At 47.8% G+C, this 20,591-nt stretch overlaps 2 protein-coding genes across 4 annotated transcripts in view; one reads left to right on the top strand and one right to left on the bottom strand.

The window, feature by feature from the left end:
- RAB40C (RAB40C, member RAS oncogene family) overlaps positions 1-5,229 on the bottom strand; it is a 178,850-nt gene extending 173,621 nt beyond the window's left edge. Inside the window, exon 1 of the mRNA XM_078663002.1 lies at positions 4,806-5,229. The gene's annotated coding sequence lies outside the window, so the exon portion shown is untranslated. The remainder of the gene's footprint in view (positions 1-4,805) is intronic.
- Positions 5,230-5,355: 126 nt separating this feature from the next.
- The window catches only part of MGRN1 (mahogunin ring finger 1), a 336,236-nt gene continuing 321,000 nt past the window's right edge, over positions 5,356-20,591 (top strand). For all 3 annotated transcript variants that reach the window (XM_078663001.1, XM_078662999.1, XM_078663000.1), the window contains exon 1: positions 5,356-5,485. The gene's annotated coding sequence lies outside the window, so the exon portion shown is untranslated. The remainder of the gene's footprint in view (positions 5,486-20,591) is intronic.

The following is a 20,591-nucleotide window of genomic DNA, read 5'->3' as shown; positions in this document are numbered from 1 at the left end:
CAATGTCAACCGGGAAATTCTCTGGCGGAAACTGGCCTCCTGGGGGATCCCCTCTCCCTTATTAAGCCTCTTGATTGAACTGCACACGGACACGTGGGTTCAGGTAAAGCTTGGGAACGGCTCGCACCTCTCTAGGCGTATTCCAACCACAAAGGGCCTAAAACAGGGGGGCGTGCTAGCTCCAACTCTCTTCAATCTATTCACAACTGACCTGCCACCCGCCCTAGAGGCTTGTAACTCTCATGCCCCCCTGTTAGGGGGTAAAGGGTTGCCCAGTATTTCGTACGCAGACGACGTTGTCCTTGTTAGTCACACGAAAGTTGGTCTTCAAAACCTTATTAACACACTTCATGGTTATGCCGTTGAAAACCTACTAGAAGTGAATATCAGTAAGACTAAAGTTTTGTCCATAACAGGGAACAAAAAGTCGTACACTTGGTCGCTTGGCACAAAAGAAATTTCAAATTGCTCTGAATACAAATACCTGGGAATCCTAGTCGACAAAGGGGGCCGCTACTTAAACCAACTAGCGGTCATTAAGTGGAAAGGCAAGTTAATAGCCACGACACTGAAACAGCTAAAGCCCAACCTGAGATGTGAAACTCTACTGCCACTACTTCGAGTAGATAAAATCAAAATAGAGTCTTCAATCACGTATGGCAGTGAGGCCTTAAGAGGAATTGACGCAAAACTTCTGGATACAACCATTTCAAAGGCCTATAGACTTCTTTTTAACCTGCCATCGTACACTTCGCAAGCCCAGATTCGGCTGCAATTTGGGCTGACGAGCCAAACTCTTGCACGAAGAGGGTCATACATAAAGTGCTGGCACAAACTAAAGAATTCTCCAGAAAATACCCTGAACCGACAGCTCTGGCAAGACATAAATACCTCATCCAGAATGCCGGCAAAAAAATATTTAGAAGAGTCCCTGACTGTCACAGGACTGAAAGAGCTATGGGAGTCTCCTCTATCACATGCGCAATTTAAGCTCACAGTAAACAAGAGCTTAAAGACACACTCGCATGTGGAGCACAAAGCCACGTTTTCTCACAGACACCATGCCTGGATGACCCTGTGTACTTATAAAACTCCGGGGCTCCAGGCATATTTCAGTCTGGAATATGGTTGGAAAACTAAGGAAGCCTTTTTAAAACTTAGGTTAGGGCTCCTACCCGCCATTCCTCACTTACCACCGTGGCTGAGACAGAACTATGGGACTAAATGCCGGCTTTGCGGAACGGGGATTGAAGACTTAGAACATCTATTATGCACATGCTCAAGGCTGAACGAGGAAAGGGTAGCCCTGTTGAAAACAGCCTGTAATTAACTAGGAGTCCGCACACGCAGGCAAGCCGTCCTCGCCTGCTTCGACCCTGGTCACCCGCCACTAAATGGGAAGCTGGTGAAATTTCTGAGACTAGCAGAACAGAAACAAACAACCTAGGCATTTGACTAAGAGGAAATCTCGGGCCTGGATCATCCTCCCATGAACAATATATCCGACCTGCAATTTTATTCTCTTTTATCTCTGCCTTTTACTCAAATCTCTTGTTTTTAAAGGTCTCTTTTAACTTCTTTCGTGAGACTTGTTCTTTTAACGTATTCTTCTTTTTTGTAATGGTTTTTATTAACCTATAAACAATAACTAAATTACTTACTAACTTACATTGGGGAATGCCGCAGATTATGTTCTTTGGGCCCGAGGTGTAGGGTGGGAGGTGTACGCTCTGGGTTCTTCCGGTGACGAAAGATCCAATCCACTTAAGGGCATCTCCATGTGGTGGAGTCTTTTTAGGAGGGGGTAATGGGACTCAGTGCAGAAGGCTGCTGAGAGGTCAAGGAGGATTAGGGCTGCAGTTTCTCCCTGGTCTATGAGAGTCCTGATGTCATCTGTGGCTGCAAGTAGGGCGGTTTTGTGCTGTGATTTGAGCGGAACCCAGATTGGGATGGGTCCCAGAGGTCATTGTCTCAAGGTAGTTTGTGAGTGGGTGGTTGATTGCTTTTTTCAGAATATTTGCAGGAAAGGGGAGCAGGGCTGGTAGTTCTTGAGCTCTTCCGTGTCTGCAGATTTTTTTGGGAGGAATGGCGCTTGATTTCTGTGTGTTTCCATTCTACTGGAAAGGAGGCAGAGGTGATGAATGCGTTGAGGATTGAGGCAAGTTCCTTGCTGATGGTGCTGTTACCTAGGTTGAACATGTGTGTGTGTGGGGGGGCTCCTTGGGTGTTCCCGAGTAGATGGAGCTCATGATGGTGGCAGTCTGTGTAGTCACAGCAAGCTGCCTTACAGAAGCCAGATCCCAGCCTGCGAGAGTGCACCTGGACCATATGGTCTCTGCTCTCAGCAACCGTCATGTGAAACTAAGTGAAACATAAAATAAATAAACATGTGCCCAGATAGAAATGTGCATCCGAGCGTTGCCTTGTCCTGTTTTTTTCAAGTGGTAGGCACCACCCAAAGACTGATTTGCCCAGTTGACCTCCTCAAATACTGGTGTGCAGTAATGAAGCACCATTCATTTGTTAAAGAGTTAGCAATGCAGGCCTGGGCCTTGATCTGAATATCGGACTGAAAACACAAAGCTACAGGAGCACGGCTGAGGCATACGTGGATCGAACGGCGCCTTGTCCGGTTATTTTCCAGTGTCAGGCACCACCTAGAGAATGATTTGCCCAGTTGACCTCCTCAAATACTGGTGTGCGGTGAAGAAGTTCTATGTATGTATTAATTAATTATTAATTAAAGGGTTAGCAATGCCAGCCTGGGCCTATATCTAAATATCAGACTGAAAACACACAGCTATAGAAGCACCGCTAAGTCAAGAAGTCGTGCTGTCATAAAAGGTACCATAAGGGCCCTCTGGACTAATGTTCTGCAGGCATCAGAACTAGGGAAAGCACCTCAAAACATCAGCAAAGGCCCTACCGAGGAAGGCTACTTTAAAGCACATTTGCTGTGACACACGCACTGTCACATGCTTAATCTCAGCTGTGTGGTCAGTCTCCGTGTGCTTACGCAGGCAGTACCGATGGTGGCCTGAGAATCGTTTTTTCACAGAGCACATACTGCAATATTTACTATTTCTTTGTACATATTCTAACCTATAATCTGTACATAGTGAGTTGAACTCGCTGAATGATCATACGGTCCCTGACTTTTCAGTCTGCCTTGAGCACTGCCTCAGAGAAGATGCAGTAACAGTACAAGCCTACCTCATATACACAAAGCTCCCATGAAACTCTCTGAGAAAGGGACAAATGAGATTGCTGTAATCTGCTACTGGCTACAGCACGCCGGCTAAGAAGCATGCATCTTATGGGCATGATGCATTTTAGTGCCGATGTCCACATCATCGCACGTAAATGCTATATCACACATTATAAAGCATTGTTAGTGATATGTGCAACAAAATGCAGTACAGCAGCGGAAGTAAGTGGGTGTAGGTATTTATTCACCATCCTGGCAATTTTCGGAATATGTTAGACGTACTCAGGTCTAGAGGCAACTGTTAGCCATGGTGATCTCAGTGTGCGTCCATTTAAGTTGCCTAGTTTATATTGTTACATTTCAGTAACATAAAACTGCCTCTGGGCCAAGGACAGTCCTCATCTCCTCACATGGTCTTTAGGGAATGGTCCTGGCATTCTTGGTTCTCTTGTGAACAGCCCCCTGTGCTGACTGGGCAACGAAAAGAGACCCGACTGGAATCTCTTTAACGGCCATGTCACATACAGAGACGGTCTTGCTGCAGACAGTGTGCACCAGGTATTAATCACAAAGGCACCCAGGATGTTTTCATCTCGTCATCTTCTGATGGAGCATCATGGGGACTCGAAAGCACTGGGAGAGCTCAAGAGCAGGAGGCCAATGTGAATGGGCGCTAAGGGTGCATAATCATGGTTAGATCACAAAGTCCCTGGCTTGCAGTAATACCGAGTTAAGCTGTGGAGAGTATCATTTGCACACCGAGAGTGGCTCTGAACAGCACTAACTTTGCAAATACAGGTCATTCCCACCGTAAAGAAAGCCTAGGGGAAGAAGTTAACACAAGATGTAGGTTGGTGACCTTATATTTCAGGGGGTTTGCAGCAGTTTATAAACCATTTTTTTAGAGCTTCTCATTGCTCAAGAGAGGGACATTTCTGGTATTTATCTCTTTACATGGACCTCATTGCTGAGATTCAATTGCAATAAAGTGCCACATATTTGGCCTTGGAATGTCACTCGTGCCTATACTGAAACCATGGAAATGTCACACATGAACAATCTGAAGACTTGGAAGCTATGATTTGGCCAGATTCGGAGTTGCAGAATATAGAATAAAACTCCTAAAACACGCTAGGTGACGAATAGTCCGCTACTTTCAAACAAATGTCTTCTGGTGTCTGCAAGAAATGTGCCTATACGCATGCAAATAGATAATGGAAAGTTACGCCCTTCACACCTTGGTTAATAGGCAGTACTATCACCCCCATTTCAAGTTGTATTTAGCTGCAGCAGTCAACTTTCACCCAACAGCAACCAAAGAGCACTGAGACTGCATATCGACCTCGTCATCGCATCATTTCATATTCAAAGGTAACCCGCTTCTAGTGGGTCAAAAAGCCCCATCCAGGGTGCTGTTTGCCACAATAAAAAAGACCCTAGTCCCAACCTCCAACTCACTGCCACAAACCTACGAAAATCTCCAGCTGTCAAAGCCCCTCCACAATATTTCCCCCACACTGCCAGGATGCACATTGTTAAGCCTCCAATTGACTCTAGGGCAGCTAATCTGAACACCTGAAAGCTACTAAATACTTACATGAACCGTCCGTAGATGCAACCAAATGTCCGTCGTCCGTTGTTGATCTTTTGGCGGATATCATTCGTCCATAATTCTAACACTTCCGGGTCGCTTTAAAAACCAATCCCACGATTGAATGTGTTCCGGGTTGTCTAGGCAGTGGTTGGTTACGGCTAATGTGTAAGGAGTTCGTGGATTGGAGAAGTCGCAACTACGTCTATTGGTGCCTCCCCCGACGTCAAAGAGAAGCTTAGAAATATCGCTGCTGCTTGTATGTCTGTGCCTGCCTGTATGTCTGTGCCTTCCAGGCTGTCTGTCCCTCCCCGAAAGCGCCAGTATGTTTCCGGCTCACCAAAAGCTGTTATGCAACTCGTGAAGAGGCGCTGACATACAGCTTTAAGCAATATGTTTACATGTATTTTTGGAATGGCCTGGCTCAGATAAAGGCACGTGGGGATTGGTCTGCTAATCAGTACGAGTTCTGTATTCCGAACTAGGAGTGACAGAGACTCCTCCAATCCGCGATCACCTTACACATTAGCAGTAACCAATCACTGCCTAGACAACTCTTCAGAATACATTCAATCGTGGGATTGGTTTTAAAGCTACCCGGAAGTGTTAGAATTATGAGCAAATGACATACGCTAAAATATCAACAACGGAAGACTGACATTTGGTTGCATCTACGGACGGTTCATGTAAGTACTAAGTAGCTGTCAGGTGATCAGATTAGCTGAGCTCGAGTCAATTGGAGACGTAACTGTTGGCATCGTGGCAGTGTGGAAAAAATACTGCAGATGTGCTTTGACAGCAGGAGTTTTTCGTTGGTTTGTTGCAATGAGGTGGAGTTTAGGACTATAGTGTTTTTATTGTGGCGGACGGTCCCCTGCCACTGTTGTGTGTGTGTTTGGGTTGGTGCCCTTTGCACCACTAGACGACGGTTGAATTTGAAATATATGATGCGGGGACTCGGGGTTGATATGTAGTCTGAGTGTGCTTTGTGTTAAAGTTGATGACGGGTTGGCTGCTTTAGCGAAGTAAAACTTGAAATGGGGGCGATAGTCCTAACCTATCAACCAAGATGTGAAGGGCGTAGACATCTGGAATACGAGCAGGGTGGACAACTTTCCATTATAGATTTACAGGACACTTTCCATGCGTATAGACCCATTTCTTGCAGCATAGCTGCTAAGGTTTCAGATTGCTTATGTGTGACCTTTTTATAATTTCTGTGTAATTATGAGTGATATTCAAGGACTATGAGTGACACTTTCTCGTGAGCAAAATGAAGCAATTAAGACAAGGGAAACATATAAATATCAGAAATTACAGCCAGTCGAGCAACAAGAAACTCTAAGAAGATTTTAAAACTGCTGCTAAGCACCAAAAATAGAAGGACACTAACCGAGTGAAAAGTAGTAACTCGCAGCTAATTTTCATAAAAGACAGTTTTGTAAAACATGTGATTTATGTTCTTTTTTGTGAAAACTGGCACTAAAAAATCACTGAGCCTGCACTCCAATATTCACCAGAGTTCTCGTGACATTTTTATCGTTGCATGAAAACTGGGAACTCAAAGAACTCCGCCCAACTGCCAGTTGGTTTTAAACCCATGTTATTTAAGCAAAACGCCATCCACCCCTCAGGTGAGCACCAGGTGCAGTGTGTGACAGAAGTTCCACAAGTAAACAAAACGGATGCCATCTGTGTGAGAAAAGCTGTATCTCACAGGTTTCCTAAAAAAATACACAGTTATGCAAAAACGTGTGGTTCATGTTCTTTTCAGGAGGGATATGGGGTTCATGGATTCAAGAGAGGGCTTCAACCTGAGCTAGAGCTAAGCATCTTGTGCATACTTTAATTGGATCGCCCACCTATGTCTTGCACATTTCAGAGAGCCCTTTAGATAAGCTCTTCTTCATGTACTACCCCTTGCCGAAACCACACCGCTCATGACTCCCACTACCACCCTGTTTTCCGAGCTCTTGCGAACGTCTCCATTATCTCTGGGGGGGCTCTTTATCCTGTTTAGTAAAAACCCTGTGAATTACCACAGCTTGCTCAGTCCCCAGTTTTCATACAAATGCATACACTGCTGCCATGCTTTGGAGCAGCTGTACATATCTCCAATGAACGGGTCACTCCGCTGATAACTGGTTAAGTGCTGTCAAACTATAGTTACCCTAAAAGAGAACCTGCAGCACAGAGCAATATCCCACGTAGCCTTGTGGACAGCCCCTGACATCCAGAGGCCAGACAAGGAGTTGGGGCCGTGTTTGCACACAGCTGTGAGTGAATGGCAGACATATCCTAGGGTCTACTACTCATCGCTTAAGATGGAGGCGCAATCCCTGCGCAGGAGCTCTGAAATATCACTTACATAAACTCACATAAGGTCACTCTGGTATATGGAAAGCATCCCTAGTACAGGTAGAGTGTCCCTCAACCAAACAGTATACTCCAGAAAACTCCAAGGAGATGGGGTAGTTCTCCCAAATTTCAGCTGAAGGGGACATGTGTTAGACCTGTCATCTTTGGGTGTATTTTTCCTGTCTTTTTGCTTTCTGACCTCCTGGTTTTGACTCTGCTTTTGCTGGTCTAGTGTCTGTGCTCTTTTTCACGGCTGTTCAGTGGTAAAGTACAAGTTCTCCGATTGTAAATTGGATTTTGAATTAGTATTTCCATGATTGGCAAATCTGATTTACTGGTAAGTCTCTAGTAAAGTGCACTGAGAGTGCCAGGGCCTGTAAATCAAATGCTGCTAGTGGGCCTGCAGCACAGATTTGTGCCACCCACACGAGCAGCCTTTCAAAGGGTTTTCAGCCCTGCGACTGCAGTGTCTGTATGCATTTTTTACGGTCATGTTTTTACTACCATGTTGACTTGGCAAGTGCACCCATTTGCCCACCCCTAACCTTCTCTTTTATTACATGTGAGTCACCCCTAAGGTAGGTCCAATATACCCCTAAGGGTAGGGTGTAGTGTATGTGAAAGGTAGGACATGTCCTGGATCGTGTGACGTGTCCTGATAGTGAATTACAATGTAATTCGTTTTTCACTGTTAAAAGACTATCTGTCCCATAGGATAGAATGGGGAATCCTCTGTAACATTTTATGAGTATATCTGCCCATTTGGACAAGATGGAGAAATTGAGTTTAGTATGCCTGAACCCAGAATGTAGAAATGCATCTTTTAGTAAAGATGATTTTTAGAAAGTAGGTATTTTCTTGCTTAGCCATCCTGTGTGCCTCTGCTGGGTTGTGAATTGAATGTCTGGCTTTGGAGTGACAGGGGCAGGGGATGTGCATTCTCTTCAGGTAGCCACTGGGGGAGTCGAGGTGTGTCCTGCCTTTCCTGGATGAGCCTGGCTTGGCTGAATAGACCTGGGCCGCATTTAGAGCAGTGGGAGATTTCCTTGCGCCTGAATGGGCTTGTTCTGCCATGGACAATGCTGTCTCCACCTGCTGCCGGGAAGCTGGGCCAGAGAGGACAACACTGGTTTGGACTGAGCACAGGCACTCTCTGCCCAAGAGAACAAAGAGAAATGCAGTATAAATATTGGGGCCCAGACCTCAGAACATTAGAACTTGCTTGGATCAAGGAACCTGCAAAGAAGAAGAGCTGGAAGAACTACCAAGAGGAGTACTGTCCCTTTGCTGGCAAAGTTGATGGTTTTTGGAACAAAGACACATTTCTCTGGTACAGGATGATAAAGTTGATGTGTTGTATGAACATTTGGGTGCCCCTGGAAATGAGCAGTGCGTTGACTTTCCAAATGTTGTCGAGTATGCTCTACCCACACGTCTATTGAATGCCAGACGTATTCTTGACCGACTAAATGATTATGTGATGGGTTGTTTAACCTTTCTTTGTTTGCACTTTAGGAAGTTCCCAAATTGTATCTTGATGTTTTGTTTTGTTTTCTTGATGTTTGGGTAACTTTTACACTTGTCCTTTATATTTCTTTTGTTGTGAGTTGATGTTTAGTTTATTAAAGGGGTGGTAGGGGGCGTGGCCAAGATGGCGGAGTGAGCGGTCGCACTCGCTGCGAGCTCCCGTGATCCCGAACCCCTGTACCGCCACTATTTGCAGATCTCCCCCCAAAACGGCTGAGGATCTGGTCGGTGGTTGGGAGGACGCCCAGAGACGCCGACTGAAGTGCTGAATGCTCCCGGGGCCGCTGTGAAGGAGCCCCCAGGAGTGCAACCGGAGGCAGTAGCGGCGAGGCGCAACGATCACGCATCGAGGCCGCGAGGGTCGGATCGGCCCAGAGCTGTCCTGCAGTGGGGCAGCCTGTCCGGAGGTGTAGAGCGGACCCCCCCTTCTTGCGGATTCCGACGCTGAGCAGCGGGGTACGAGTGCCCGAAGTCGGAGGACTCGGAGCGAGGGCGCCAGCGCGGGCCACTACGCGAGGCCGGGGACGCAGCCTGGAGGTGGGGCCCATCCTGCGCGGACTTTTTCCGGCCTGCCGCTGGTTGAGGTCCGGACGGGGGCACGCAGGACTACTCGCCCACCCCATCGGGGAGCCCAGGACCCGCGGCGGTGAAGCCCCGAGACGGCAGCGGTGAGTGGCGGCGGTACTGCAGCGGTGCCGGACATAGGCGGAGAGACTCACTTCCAGGCCTTGTGCTGTGAGGTGGGCCCTGTGGAGGGGCCGGGTCCTGTCGCTGCGCAGGGGGGCACAGGTGGTGAACGATCGACGAGGAGCGGGAGTCGGCGATCCCAGCGCAGATCTCCGCACTGGTGAAGCACACAAGGCTGAGTACAGGGCCCACAGGAGGAGCGGCTCCAGCCGCGGAACGTGGCTGGACGGCGAGGAGGCCCGCAGAGAATAGTGGCCCTGGGTGCAATCCCAGCGCACCGTGGGACAGCCGCGGCGGGCCCAGATTGACCGCGCGGGCCGGACCTGACCCTGCCGGAATCGGCCCTGCAGTCCCCGATCGCAGAGGCGGCGCAACCGAGGGTGTGGGGCACCCTGACATCACTGGTAGACGACACTTGCCGGTCGGAGGTAGTGGCGATGCCTCCCACGAGAGCCTGATGCCTTGGTGTCTCGCATCGCGATCAGCAGAGGTGGTGGCGCACCGGCCCACTGAGCCAGGAGACCTAGGGTCTGTGGACAACGGGAGTGACCTGGGGAGTGCTGCGGATCTGGGCGCTGCGAGTGTCCGGCCCACCGGACAGGTGGAAGTCCAGGGACTGTGTTTGCTCGGACTGACTGATCAACTGAGTAGCATGCCATTCGGGGTGCAACCCCCGCTGGCAGTATGGCTGGCAACAGAGGAGGCAAGAAAGGATACCGGACATTACCAGAAATGCTGAGTAAGGGCCCTGCGAGGCAAGATAGGGGTCAGCACTCACCAGGCCCCTCGAGCGGCTCCCAGGGGGCTGTGGGGGGGGGGGAACCTCCAGTAACTAGATCTTTCCTGGAGTCTCTCTTTAGCTCGCTTAGGGAGGATTTCCACGCACTGAAGCAAGAAGTAGTTGGAGAGGTTCGGGAGGTGCGAAGAGAGGTCGATGGCCTGGGCGAGAGGGTGACTACGGTGGAGGAAGCTGGCCACACCCGAGAAGAGGAGATTGCGCAGCTGCAACAAGAGGTACTGCGGTTAAGGGATCAACAAATTGACCTCCAAGCGCACAATGAAGACCTCGAGAATCGGTCCCGTCGCAATAACATCCGGGTCCGGGGAATTCCATCTCAGGAAGAGGGTGAGGACGTTGCAGGGTATTTGAGAGACCTCTTTAGGGAGATACTAGGGGAACCGGATGATTTTCCTATCAGGATAGACAGAGCGCATAGGGTGGGCCTGGCACGTCGAACTTCAGCACCTTCCCTGATATCCTGGCCTTCCTGCCGGACTATCCCCTGAAGGAACGGATCCTTCGTGAGGCACGACAGCAGCAGTCCCTGCGTTTCCGGGGGCACCAGGTCGCTCTTTTTCAAGATCTGTCGATAATCACACTCCAGAAGTGTAAAGCGTTCAAAATAGCAACGGACTTCCTGAGAGAGCACAACACGCAGTACTCTTGGGGCCATCCCTTCCGCCTTATTTTTAGGTGGAACAGGACTTTGCATCAGCTTCGCTCCCTCCAGGACACCTGCGGAGTGCTCGGAATAACCGCGGCGGATGACGCTGCACCCACCCCTTGCCGACGGCGCGTCACCAGAGACGGCTGGCAAACAATCCCGGCGCGGCGATCCCCTGCGTCTTCTGCACGACCGGACTCACCCACTATCCGAGCGGACATGGCCGACGCTGTCCAAGAAGTGGCCAGAGACACGGCATCTAGTGGTGGGGCTCTAACGGCATGAATGAACTCCGGGGGGAGATCGACACAGCTCTCTCGACAATGCAGGTTTGGGGGTTCGGGGGAGGGGGGGGCGGCGGGTGGGTGGGTAGTGGCTGGACGTCCACTTGAGTAACTTTCCACAGACTTGTCCACTGAGGACCGGACTGGGACAATGGGGTTCTGGAAACAGTTGGTGGGATGGGGTGGAGGGGAGGGGGGTTGGCGGGATGTTTTGAGTGTTTGGTTGGGGAGGGAGGGTTGGTGGGGGAGGGGGTGTTTTGGGAAGGGGTTGGGGAGTTGGAGGGAGGGGGAGGGATCGTCCAGTGCGCTCTACTGACTCGAACGCTGTTCGTGGCATGCAGGAACCTTGATTCGCCCAGAAAAGGATGTTACGCTTATATCTACACCTTTCCCTATGCCTCCTGGGACTTTTAGATAGTGACTCTCAATGTCAGGGGCCTCCAAAACCCGGTTAAGAGGCGGGCAGTCCTATCTCTCCTAGAGGCCACACGGGCAGACCTTTGTCTCCTTCAAGAGACACACCTACTTTCCCAAGACACCCACAGACTGCGCTCACACAAATTCCCGACACAATTCTTCTCTTCCAGTAACACTAAGACTGCGGGGGTGGCAATCTTGGTAGCCAGACACTTCAGGGGAGAAATTCTTCACAAACACGCAGAGCACAGAAGCCGCTGCTAGCCTACCGGTTTAAGATCGGAGGAGTCGCTTTTACAGTCGGGTCATTGTACAGCCCTAATGAACAACAAGAGCGCTTTTTGCGATCGGCGTTGGAGGATATTACAGCTTCGCAGGATAGACATGTTATTATCGGAGGAGACTTTAATCTGGTCTTTGACTCGGCCCTGGATAGATCCGTGCAACGCTCCCCGCAGGTCGGGGAGTTCTCGGCCGGGTGTAGGACGCATTTGTCGGAGGTGGACCTACACGATCTCTGGCGTCATATGCATCCCGCCGATAGAGGGTATTCATAGTACTCTCACGCCCACAAGACTTACGCGAGACTGGACGATCTTCTGGTCACGACTCCGGTACGGGTCTTGGTCTCGGAGTCGGACATTGGAGTGCTATCCTTATCTGACCATGCCCCGGTCTCCGCCACACTGTGTCTTCCGCTGGTATCTCACCCTCCGAAAATATGGCGCCTCCGCGATACCCTGCTACACAGGAAGGTAGTTGTTGACCGCATCGAGGGTGCCATACGGGAGTACTTGTCCCATAACGATAATTCCGAAACTTCCCTAGCAACGCAGTGGGCAGCCTTGAAGGCAGTCCTGCGGGGGGAATTTTTAGCCATCTCCTCTGCTGAAAATAAAGAACGGCAGATTAAGAGGTAGGAACTTACCCTGCGGGTCTGCGAGCTCGAACAGATGCACCGCCGGACGGGGGCCCCCAGGATCTGGAAGCAACTAAAGGGAGCCAGGAAATTATTGGCGGCCCTAGATCTTGACCGGGCGGAATATGCCGTGCTTCGCTTGCGCCATGCCTACTACACCGGGGGGGACCGCTGCGGTCAACTGCTGGCTAATAGGCTCCGAATGGCGCATCAGAACCGGCAAGTGAAAGAGATCTCTGACTCCCCTGGGGTGATGGTCACGGAGGACGGCGATATAGCCGATACGTTCCGTAGGTTTTACGCAGAACTATATACGGGAGACCCACCAGACGATATCGCGACGTCAGCATACTTAGATGCGGTCGCCCTCCCCTCCCTAGACCCCTTGCAGTCAGAACACCTAGAACGGGACATTCGGATAGAGGAAGTGATCTCTGCCATCGCCAAACTTAAGCACAGCAAGGCCCCGGGGCCGGATGGTTATACTTCGCTTTTTTATAAAACGTTTTGCACGACATTTGGCTCCGCTCCTTACCCGCCTATTCAACTTGTTCGCTACTCCAGGGTCCATTCCGCCTGATCTCCTGCGAGCCTCCCTCACAGTTATTCCCAAGCCCGGGAAGGATCGGACACAATGCGGCTCTTATAGGCCAATCTCCCTTTTGAATGTGGATCTAAAACTGTACACGGGGATCCTTGCGGCGCGATTGGGCCCCCTTGCTACCTGGCCTTATAGACCCGGACCAGGCGGGATTCGTTCCAGGGAGACAAACTGTGGATAACACTAAAAGGATTGTCCACCTTCTAGAGAAGGCCTCCCGGATCCCGGGGAGAGAATGATGCTGGCGGTGGACGCCGAGAAGGCGTTTGACCGAGTGCATTGGCATTATCTCGAACGAGTCTTTCTGAAGGCGGGCGTAGGAGACAAGTTTCGCTCCATGATCCTTAATTGCTACACTTTGCCGACGGCGGTAGTGCGGGTGAACGGGTATAGTTCGAGTAGTTTTAACATCGAGAGAGGTACTCGGCAGGGGTGTCCGCTTTCGCCCCTGCTCTTCGCGCTGTATATGGAACCGTTCGCCCAGCGGGTGCGCACCAACCCGGCGGCGACTGGGATACGGTTTGGGGGCTTTACTCCTACCATCAGCCTTTATGCGGAGGACGTTATACTTTCCTTAGATGAACCCCGAACGGCCCTCCCGGCATGCATTGAAGAGCTGGATCTCTTTGCTGCTGCCGCAGGTTTTAAAATGAATATGGGGAAATCTGTGGCCTTGGACATCTCCCTTGCGCCCGCCACCAGATCTCACCTACAACGCCTGTTCCCCATGCTCTGGTCATCGGATCTGGTGCCTTATTTAGGACTCCAACTGGCCCCCACCTTGCCTGCTATGGTGAAGGCTAATTATGCCGCATTGGGCAAAAAGATCCGGGAGGAACTTGGGCGCTGGAACCGCAGCACTCTTTCCTGGCTAGGCAGGATAGCTGCTGTCAAAATGACGGTCCTCCCCCAGGTTCTTTACCTGTTTCGGGCCTTGCCGCTCCAGCCGCCAGTTGGGTGGATTCAACAGACACAAACAGATCTCTCACGCTTTATCTGGCAGGGCAAGAAGCCCAGAATGCGCAGGGCACTCTCCATGTTAGCCCCTGAGGCAGGAGGGCTGAAGATACCGGACCTGCGCAAATACTTTCAAGCAGCACAACTGCGTTACCTCGTGGAATGGAGTAGATGGGAGTCAGATAAGCACTGGCTCTTTCAGGACCAGGCGGTGGCGGGACGGCCTCTGCAGGAGGTGCCATTCCTGCGCCGTACTCATCGCCCCGCAAATCTCTATGCTTCCTTTGTCACCAGCGTTCCGTTGCGGGTCTGGGATGCCACTAATATTAAATACAACCTCACTTCCTTCCCATCCCCACTCACACCCTTGGTGGACAACCCGGACTTTACCCCGGGGATGGAGAGGGGGGCTTTTGCCCACTGGAGAGCGGCCGGCTGTCGCGCTCTGTGTCACATGTACGGCCCTGAGGGGGTCATCCCCTTCCCGCACTTCAGACAGGAGTTTTCCCTCCCGGAGTCTGAAAGGCTCCGTTATATGCAAGCACGACACTGGGCACTGCATACGGATGTTAGGGGGTCGGCCGATAGACAATTCCTCCCCTATGAGAGATGGCTCATGACACGCACCTCTGATGCAAAAATGATCACCGATCTTTATAAGCTACCACAACCACTTTCCACACACTTTTACAACCCCGGGAGGGAGCGCTGGGAGCGGGATTTGGGCAGAACACTAAGCCATACAGAATGGGAGCAGATATTTTACAGAGCTCGGCACTCGGCATACCACATGGGCCTCACCGAAACACTGACCAAGGTCTCTACATACTGGTACTACACACCGGAGCGGGTTCACGAGATGGACCGTAGCAAAGACGACACCTGCTGGAAGGGGTGCGGGCGGCAGGGCACACTGACACACATTCTGTGGGACTGCCCGCTCCTAGAGCCCTATTGGAAAGAAGTGTTAGATGAAATTGATTCCAATTTTGACACCGAACTGCCACGCTTCCCTGCATACATCCTGTTGGGGCTCCCAAACCGTCTAATGTATCCCCTCAGATCCCGCAGGGGCAGACAGATAGCTATCGTGCTGGGTTCTGCAGTGCAAAACATCCTGCTACACTGGCGGACCGCCACACTACCCTCCATCACGGGCTGGCTACATAGATTATGGCATGTGCTAGGCATGGAGAAATTATCACTCACAGGAGCAGAAGATGTGGAGCAATTTAACGACTTATGGCAACCGTTCCACTCTCTGCTGCTCACTGAATTTAAGGAACTCACCTGTCCCAAATATCTCCGCCTGTTACGACTCACGGGCCCAGCCACCTGAGGGGAAGAGGGTCTATCCTCTCTCGCTATGGGCGTCGAGGTATACGGCTAGGAACGGATCTGCGCACTGGACGATGGGGGGGGGGAGGGGGGGGGGGGCAGGGGGGATTGGGGATCCGGGAGTTGGGGGTTTGGGGGGTAAGTTTGGGGAGGGACAGTTGCATTATTTTCGCCACGATGTCTATCCTTTAGTTCCGCTACTGATGATCCCACGATTGCACTGGACTATGCAGAGACACCGTAAGGGACACAGCCTTACTCGCCTGGACCTGATACCGCATGTACCCGGTATGTTTGTCTCAATGTGTTGTTTTACAAAATAAAAAATACTTTAAACCTTAAAGGGGTGGTATATGCTGGGTTTGGATCTTTCTTGTGCTGCATTGCATCCCATGGGTGTGGTGTGTTCCATGGAATATAATATATAAATAATCAACAAGAGAGAAAGGGCTCAAAAGACAACTCTTATACCCCTTATGAATACTATATATAAATCAACAAAAGAGTGACTAAAAGAAGAGGATTAGTCAATTGTTCTCATTATAGAAAAGAATCCTACAGGCTATAATCATTCATACAATATCGTGAAGCATGCACAAAATAAAGAAAAAGAGCCCTCAGGCACCAACAAGACAGTTGGTTGCCATTTGTCTTCATTGGGTTCTTTTCTTTAAAAGAAAATGATACAGTGAGTTAAAAGAAGTATAGACTACTCCCCAGAAAAACATTATTTTATTAAGAGGGTAGCTCTAACTTCATTAAAATGTGAGTGAAAAGTCGGACGGATTGGTGATTATGTTAGTTTGAACCACCCAGTCCTAAACATAGAAAAAAGAGACCTGTGAGTGAAAATGTGACTTTTCACTCACATTTTAATGAAGTTAGAGCTACCCTCTTAATAAAATAATGTTTTTCTGGGGAGTAGTCTATACTTCTTTTAACTCACTGTATCATTTTCTTTTAAAGAAAAGAACCCAATGAAGACAAATGGCAACCAACTGTCTTGTTGGTGCCTGAGGGCTCTTTTTCTTTATTTTGTGCATGCTTCACGATATTGTATGAATGATTATAGCCTGTAGGATTCTTTTCTATAATGAGAACAATTGACTAATCCTCTTCTTTTAGTCACTCTTTTGGTGTTCCATGGAATGCAATGTTTGACATTTGGCCTTCAGTGAGGGTGCCACTGGTCGTACACCTCATGTTCTCTTAGGTAACAAAGAACTTCTTCCTTACTGTGTTTTGGGTATCCTTTCAGACTCTAATTTAGCTTCTACTGAGGGGTAATGGAAGGACTTAAGTGACTGCTATCATCAACATAAAAACACAGATAACGAGGCGCTTAGGGTAATTAAATTAATCTTTTACACATCTGTGTTACTTCTACTGTTTTCTGATAAGAGCTGCTAATTCTGCCCTAGAAAACATGAAATCTTGACTCCCTATGTGTTTAGTCGACTCTCTGAAAACCAAGATATGTGCTAAATTTACGACAATTTTCTGGGACAGATTGTGTGAAATTGAGACTGTTTGGGATGTAACCACCCTTCCGTGACCCCCTTAACAGACTTTGTAAGAATAACCACTGACTAATCTTTTAAAATCTCCCTCAACCCTCCCAAGATTAACTGGTAGCATCCCAAGAGAGCCCTTGCTAGCCCTCTCCAGGGAGCTCAAATCTTAAGTCTCTTCCCTGAAAGACTTCTTCATAGCCCTCTACAAACATAAGTACTCCGACAACCCCTCTCCAATCGGCCTCGCCTTATTAGCCATCCCCAGAGTGTGTTCCCATGCCACCTCCTTCATAACCTTCCCATTGACATCCCGACACAGAGACCACACCTTTCAGGTATCTACCTGGGAACCATCCCGATGGCACTCCACAAACAATAGCTCTTCAGAGAGGGACTTCTTTCCTTTAGTCCTCCCCACAGAGAGGTCCTCTATAAGCTACTTCCCAGGAGTTCCCAGAGACTGCCCTAGTCAGTTGGAGAGCATGACAATCCTCTCTGAAGAAATGCCTCCTGCAAAGCGAACTGTACCTTAGAACCCTTCTGAAAGAGACCATCCTAAGTTAACTATTGAAAAAAGCTTCTGATAGCTTTTCAAAGAGGGAGGAAGGCTCAGTTTTCCCCAGATGGAAAACTATATCTGACATCCACCATCCCCTCCCCCTGGAATTCTTCCCAAAGTGTACTTCTTGACTCCAGCTAAATTCCCCCTCCAAACACTGAAAGACTCGCAGAGGGAAGACCTTTACCATTTTTGCCAGGAAAAACATTCTATTTTAAGTTCTTGGATAAATAAAGTAAGGTTTAGACCCGCGAACCCTGGAAACGACACAAAAGGGAATTTGACTGCACATAGTTCCTTATGTGTCAAAGAGCATGTTCTAGACCTAAGCGGAAATAACCATGAACATCCAAGTTTGCAAACTCAGTGTGAAAGTGCAAAACCATAATTCATCCATTATTTTTGTGACTTAGCTTTCAGTAGAGCAGGCTAAGTAACTGCATAATTTAAAAACACTGGGTGTTGAACAAGTTGAAATAAGAAAATCGATGTGGCTAGCATCAATATTTATCGTTTGATTCCAAGAATTTCAACGTCTTGAGAAAGAGCTGGAGGAAGTTGAGAGGGTATGGAAGTCTGCTTTTGTCTCCAAATGTGTATTATTTTTGTTTTACCACAGCTCTGGGATGTTCTTTGTGTAGTTTCTCACTTTCTTTTCCTCTTGCACACATGCTTTCACAATTTCCCTGTCTTTTTTTGAGTAATAGATTTGTAGCTCTGTTTCTCACTCACCTCATGCTATCGTCTAAGTTTGGCAATTGTTAAAGCCTTTTTGCTGACTATTTGGTGCCAAATTGTTGTTTTTGTATATGCCAAAACCCTGAAATTAACATATTGATCAACAATTTCAATTTTTTTTTAACCACATGGACACTACATATTTTTTTATATAATGTTTTCATAAATGTGTATTTAATATAACTTTGTCCACCAAATGGACAGTAATATTTCCTTCTTAATTTCTTGATTAAAAATGCATACTTAATTTTAAGTACAATAGGAATTAGCTTATTTGCTCTTATGGTTGGATTAATTCCATCCTTCCAGTGTGATACCGGAGTCCAGATTGCATCTCCCAACTTCCTGGCTTTCATTCCTCTTGTAGCATAAATTGAAGTCTCATAACTATATACCGCTAAAAAGCGGGCTAACCACATCTGGAAGCTGGGAGGATCCGAATCTTTCCAACGTGCGGACAGAATAATTCTCAGTACTGCTGTGCCGATAAATAAAAGTCTTTTTTCCCCTCTTGACAGCTTTAGAGAACTATCATATCCCATTAAATATAAACAGTCGGATTCGGGGAGTCTGTGACCAAATAGTACCTCCCAATAGTCTGAAATCATGCTTTTAATTGGATCGAGCTTGCGACAGCTACTGAACAAGTGAATACTGTCTGCAGGACCCGTTGTACATCTGGGACACAGATCATTTTCTCTTTTTCCCCAAGCATGTAACTTAGCCGGGGTATAATACAGACTAAACATAGTTTTGTACAACTGGGCTTTGAGGTTGCTAGACATAAGAAGACAGTTTGACAACTCAATACATTTATACACATCAACATTTGGATTCTCGAGCTTCCCTGCCCAACTTACTTCAATTTTCTCAAGATCATCCTGGATTTTGGTCATTATTATTTCATACAGTTTGCCAATTCTAATCTTAGATCTTCCCATTAAATCAAGCAGTTCAATACTTGACATATCGATTGATGACTCATTAGCTTTAAGTTTTGCAAACAGTTGAACAAATTTAAGATAGTCTCCATTAAGTAAATTATATTTCGTTTTCAAATCCAGAAAGGTAGTTTCAAAACCTTTAAATAAAAAATCATTGACCGTTTGGATACCGAGGAGTTCCCATTTTTTTGCTATGGCATCAAAATCTAAACCAGATGTGAGAGTCGAATGCCACAAGGGTGTATACCTATTAATATTACTAATATGCATATGTTTATTAATCTTATTCCAGACTTTAAGGGCACTAGTTATGGTTGCAAATTTACAATTATTTCTGTAATAAGAAGAATCTGTGTATCGCAGAAACAAGCCTTCCGCATTGCTCCCGAGCAGAAGCTCATATATCGAAGGTATTGGTTTGATTTCCCTATTGTCAACTACGTATTTTGGATTAATCAAGATAGCAAAAATTTGTAAAAAGGCAGCCCAATGATACAAAATAGTATTGGGGATAGCACGCCCTCCTCTCTCGAGTGGTAAAGACAGCAGTTTGTGTGACCTCCTAATTTTGCCATGCTGCCAAATAAATTTAGACATAAAGGAGTTTAACAGTTTTAGGATCTTATCGTCAATGGCTAGGGGAATGGCCCGGAATAGGTATAGAAACCTAGGGAGCACGTTCATTTTTAAAAAATTAGCTCTACCAATGATTGAGAGATACAGGCTATTCACACGATCTAGGTCGGATTTAGTTCTGTCCAGGAGAGGATTATAATTTAGTTTAATAATACATTTGGTATCTGGACTGATCACTACTCCCAGATATGTGGCTTTATTAGCTACCCTGGCATCGATGTAATCAACATTGTCAGTACATATTATTACTGTTTTCCCTTTGTTGAGACGATAACCCGAGTAATTACCATACTCAGAGGTCACACTTTCAATTGTGATCATAGCCTCAGAAGGATCAGGTGTGACAACCGCTATGTCGTCTGCATATGCTAGCACTTTCGTATTATATTGACCGCAGACAACTGGCTTAATTAGATGACTCTCTAAAAGTTTTAAAATTAAGGGATTGATATATATTGCAAATAAAAGGGGGGAACAAGGGCAGCCCTGCCTAGTGCCCCTAGAAATATTTATATGGCCAGAGTCATACCCTAATGCTTGAATCTTTGCTTTGGGAGATAAATACATAGATTTAATGGATTTCAAAAATTTAGGGCCGAAATTAAGACGTGACATGACCGCCCATAAAAATGACCAAGAGACACGGTCAAAAGCTTTTTCCGCGTCCAAGAGGATCATTGACATCCGACCCCCATAACAGACATGGCATCGAATAGAGTAATAGCCCTGCTGACATGGTCAGTAGTCCCCTTCCCAGGGACGAAGCCATGTTGCCATGGGGAGACCAAATGTTCAATGAGCCCGCTCAGTCTGGTAGCCATCACTTTGGCATATAATTTGGAGTCGAATTAATTAGCGAAATTGGACG

This window comes from Lissotriton helveticus, chromosome 10, assembly GCF_964261635.1.
Source record: "Lissotriton helveticus chromosome 10, aLisHel1.1, whole genome shotgun sequence".
In the NCBI taxonomy this organism is placed as follows: Eukaryota; Metazoa; Chordata; class Amphibia; order Caudata; family Salamandridae; genus Lissotriton; species Lissotriton helveticus.
Note: the sequence above shows the minus strand (reverse complement) of the source record. Positions and strands in the feature narration are given on the sequence as shown.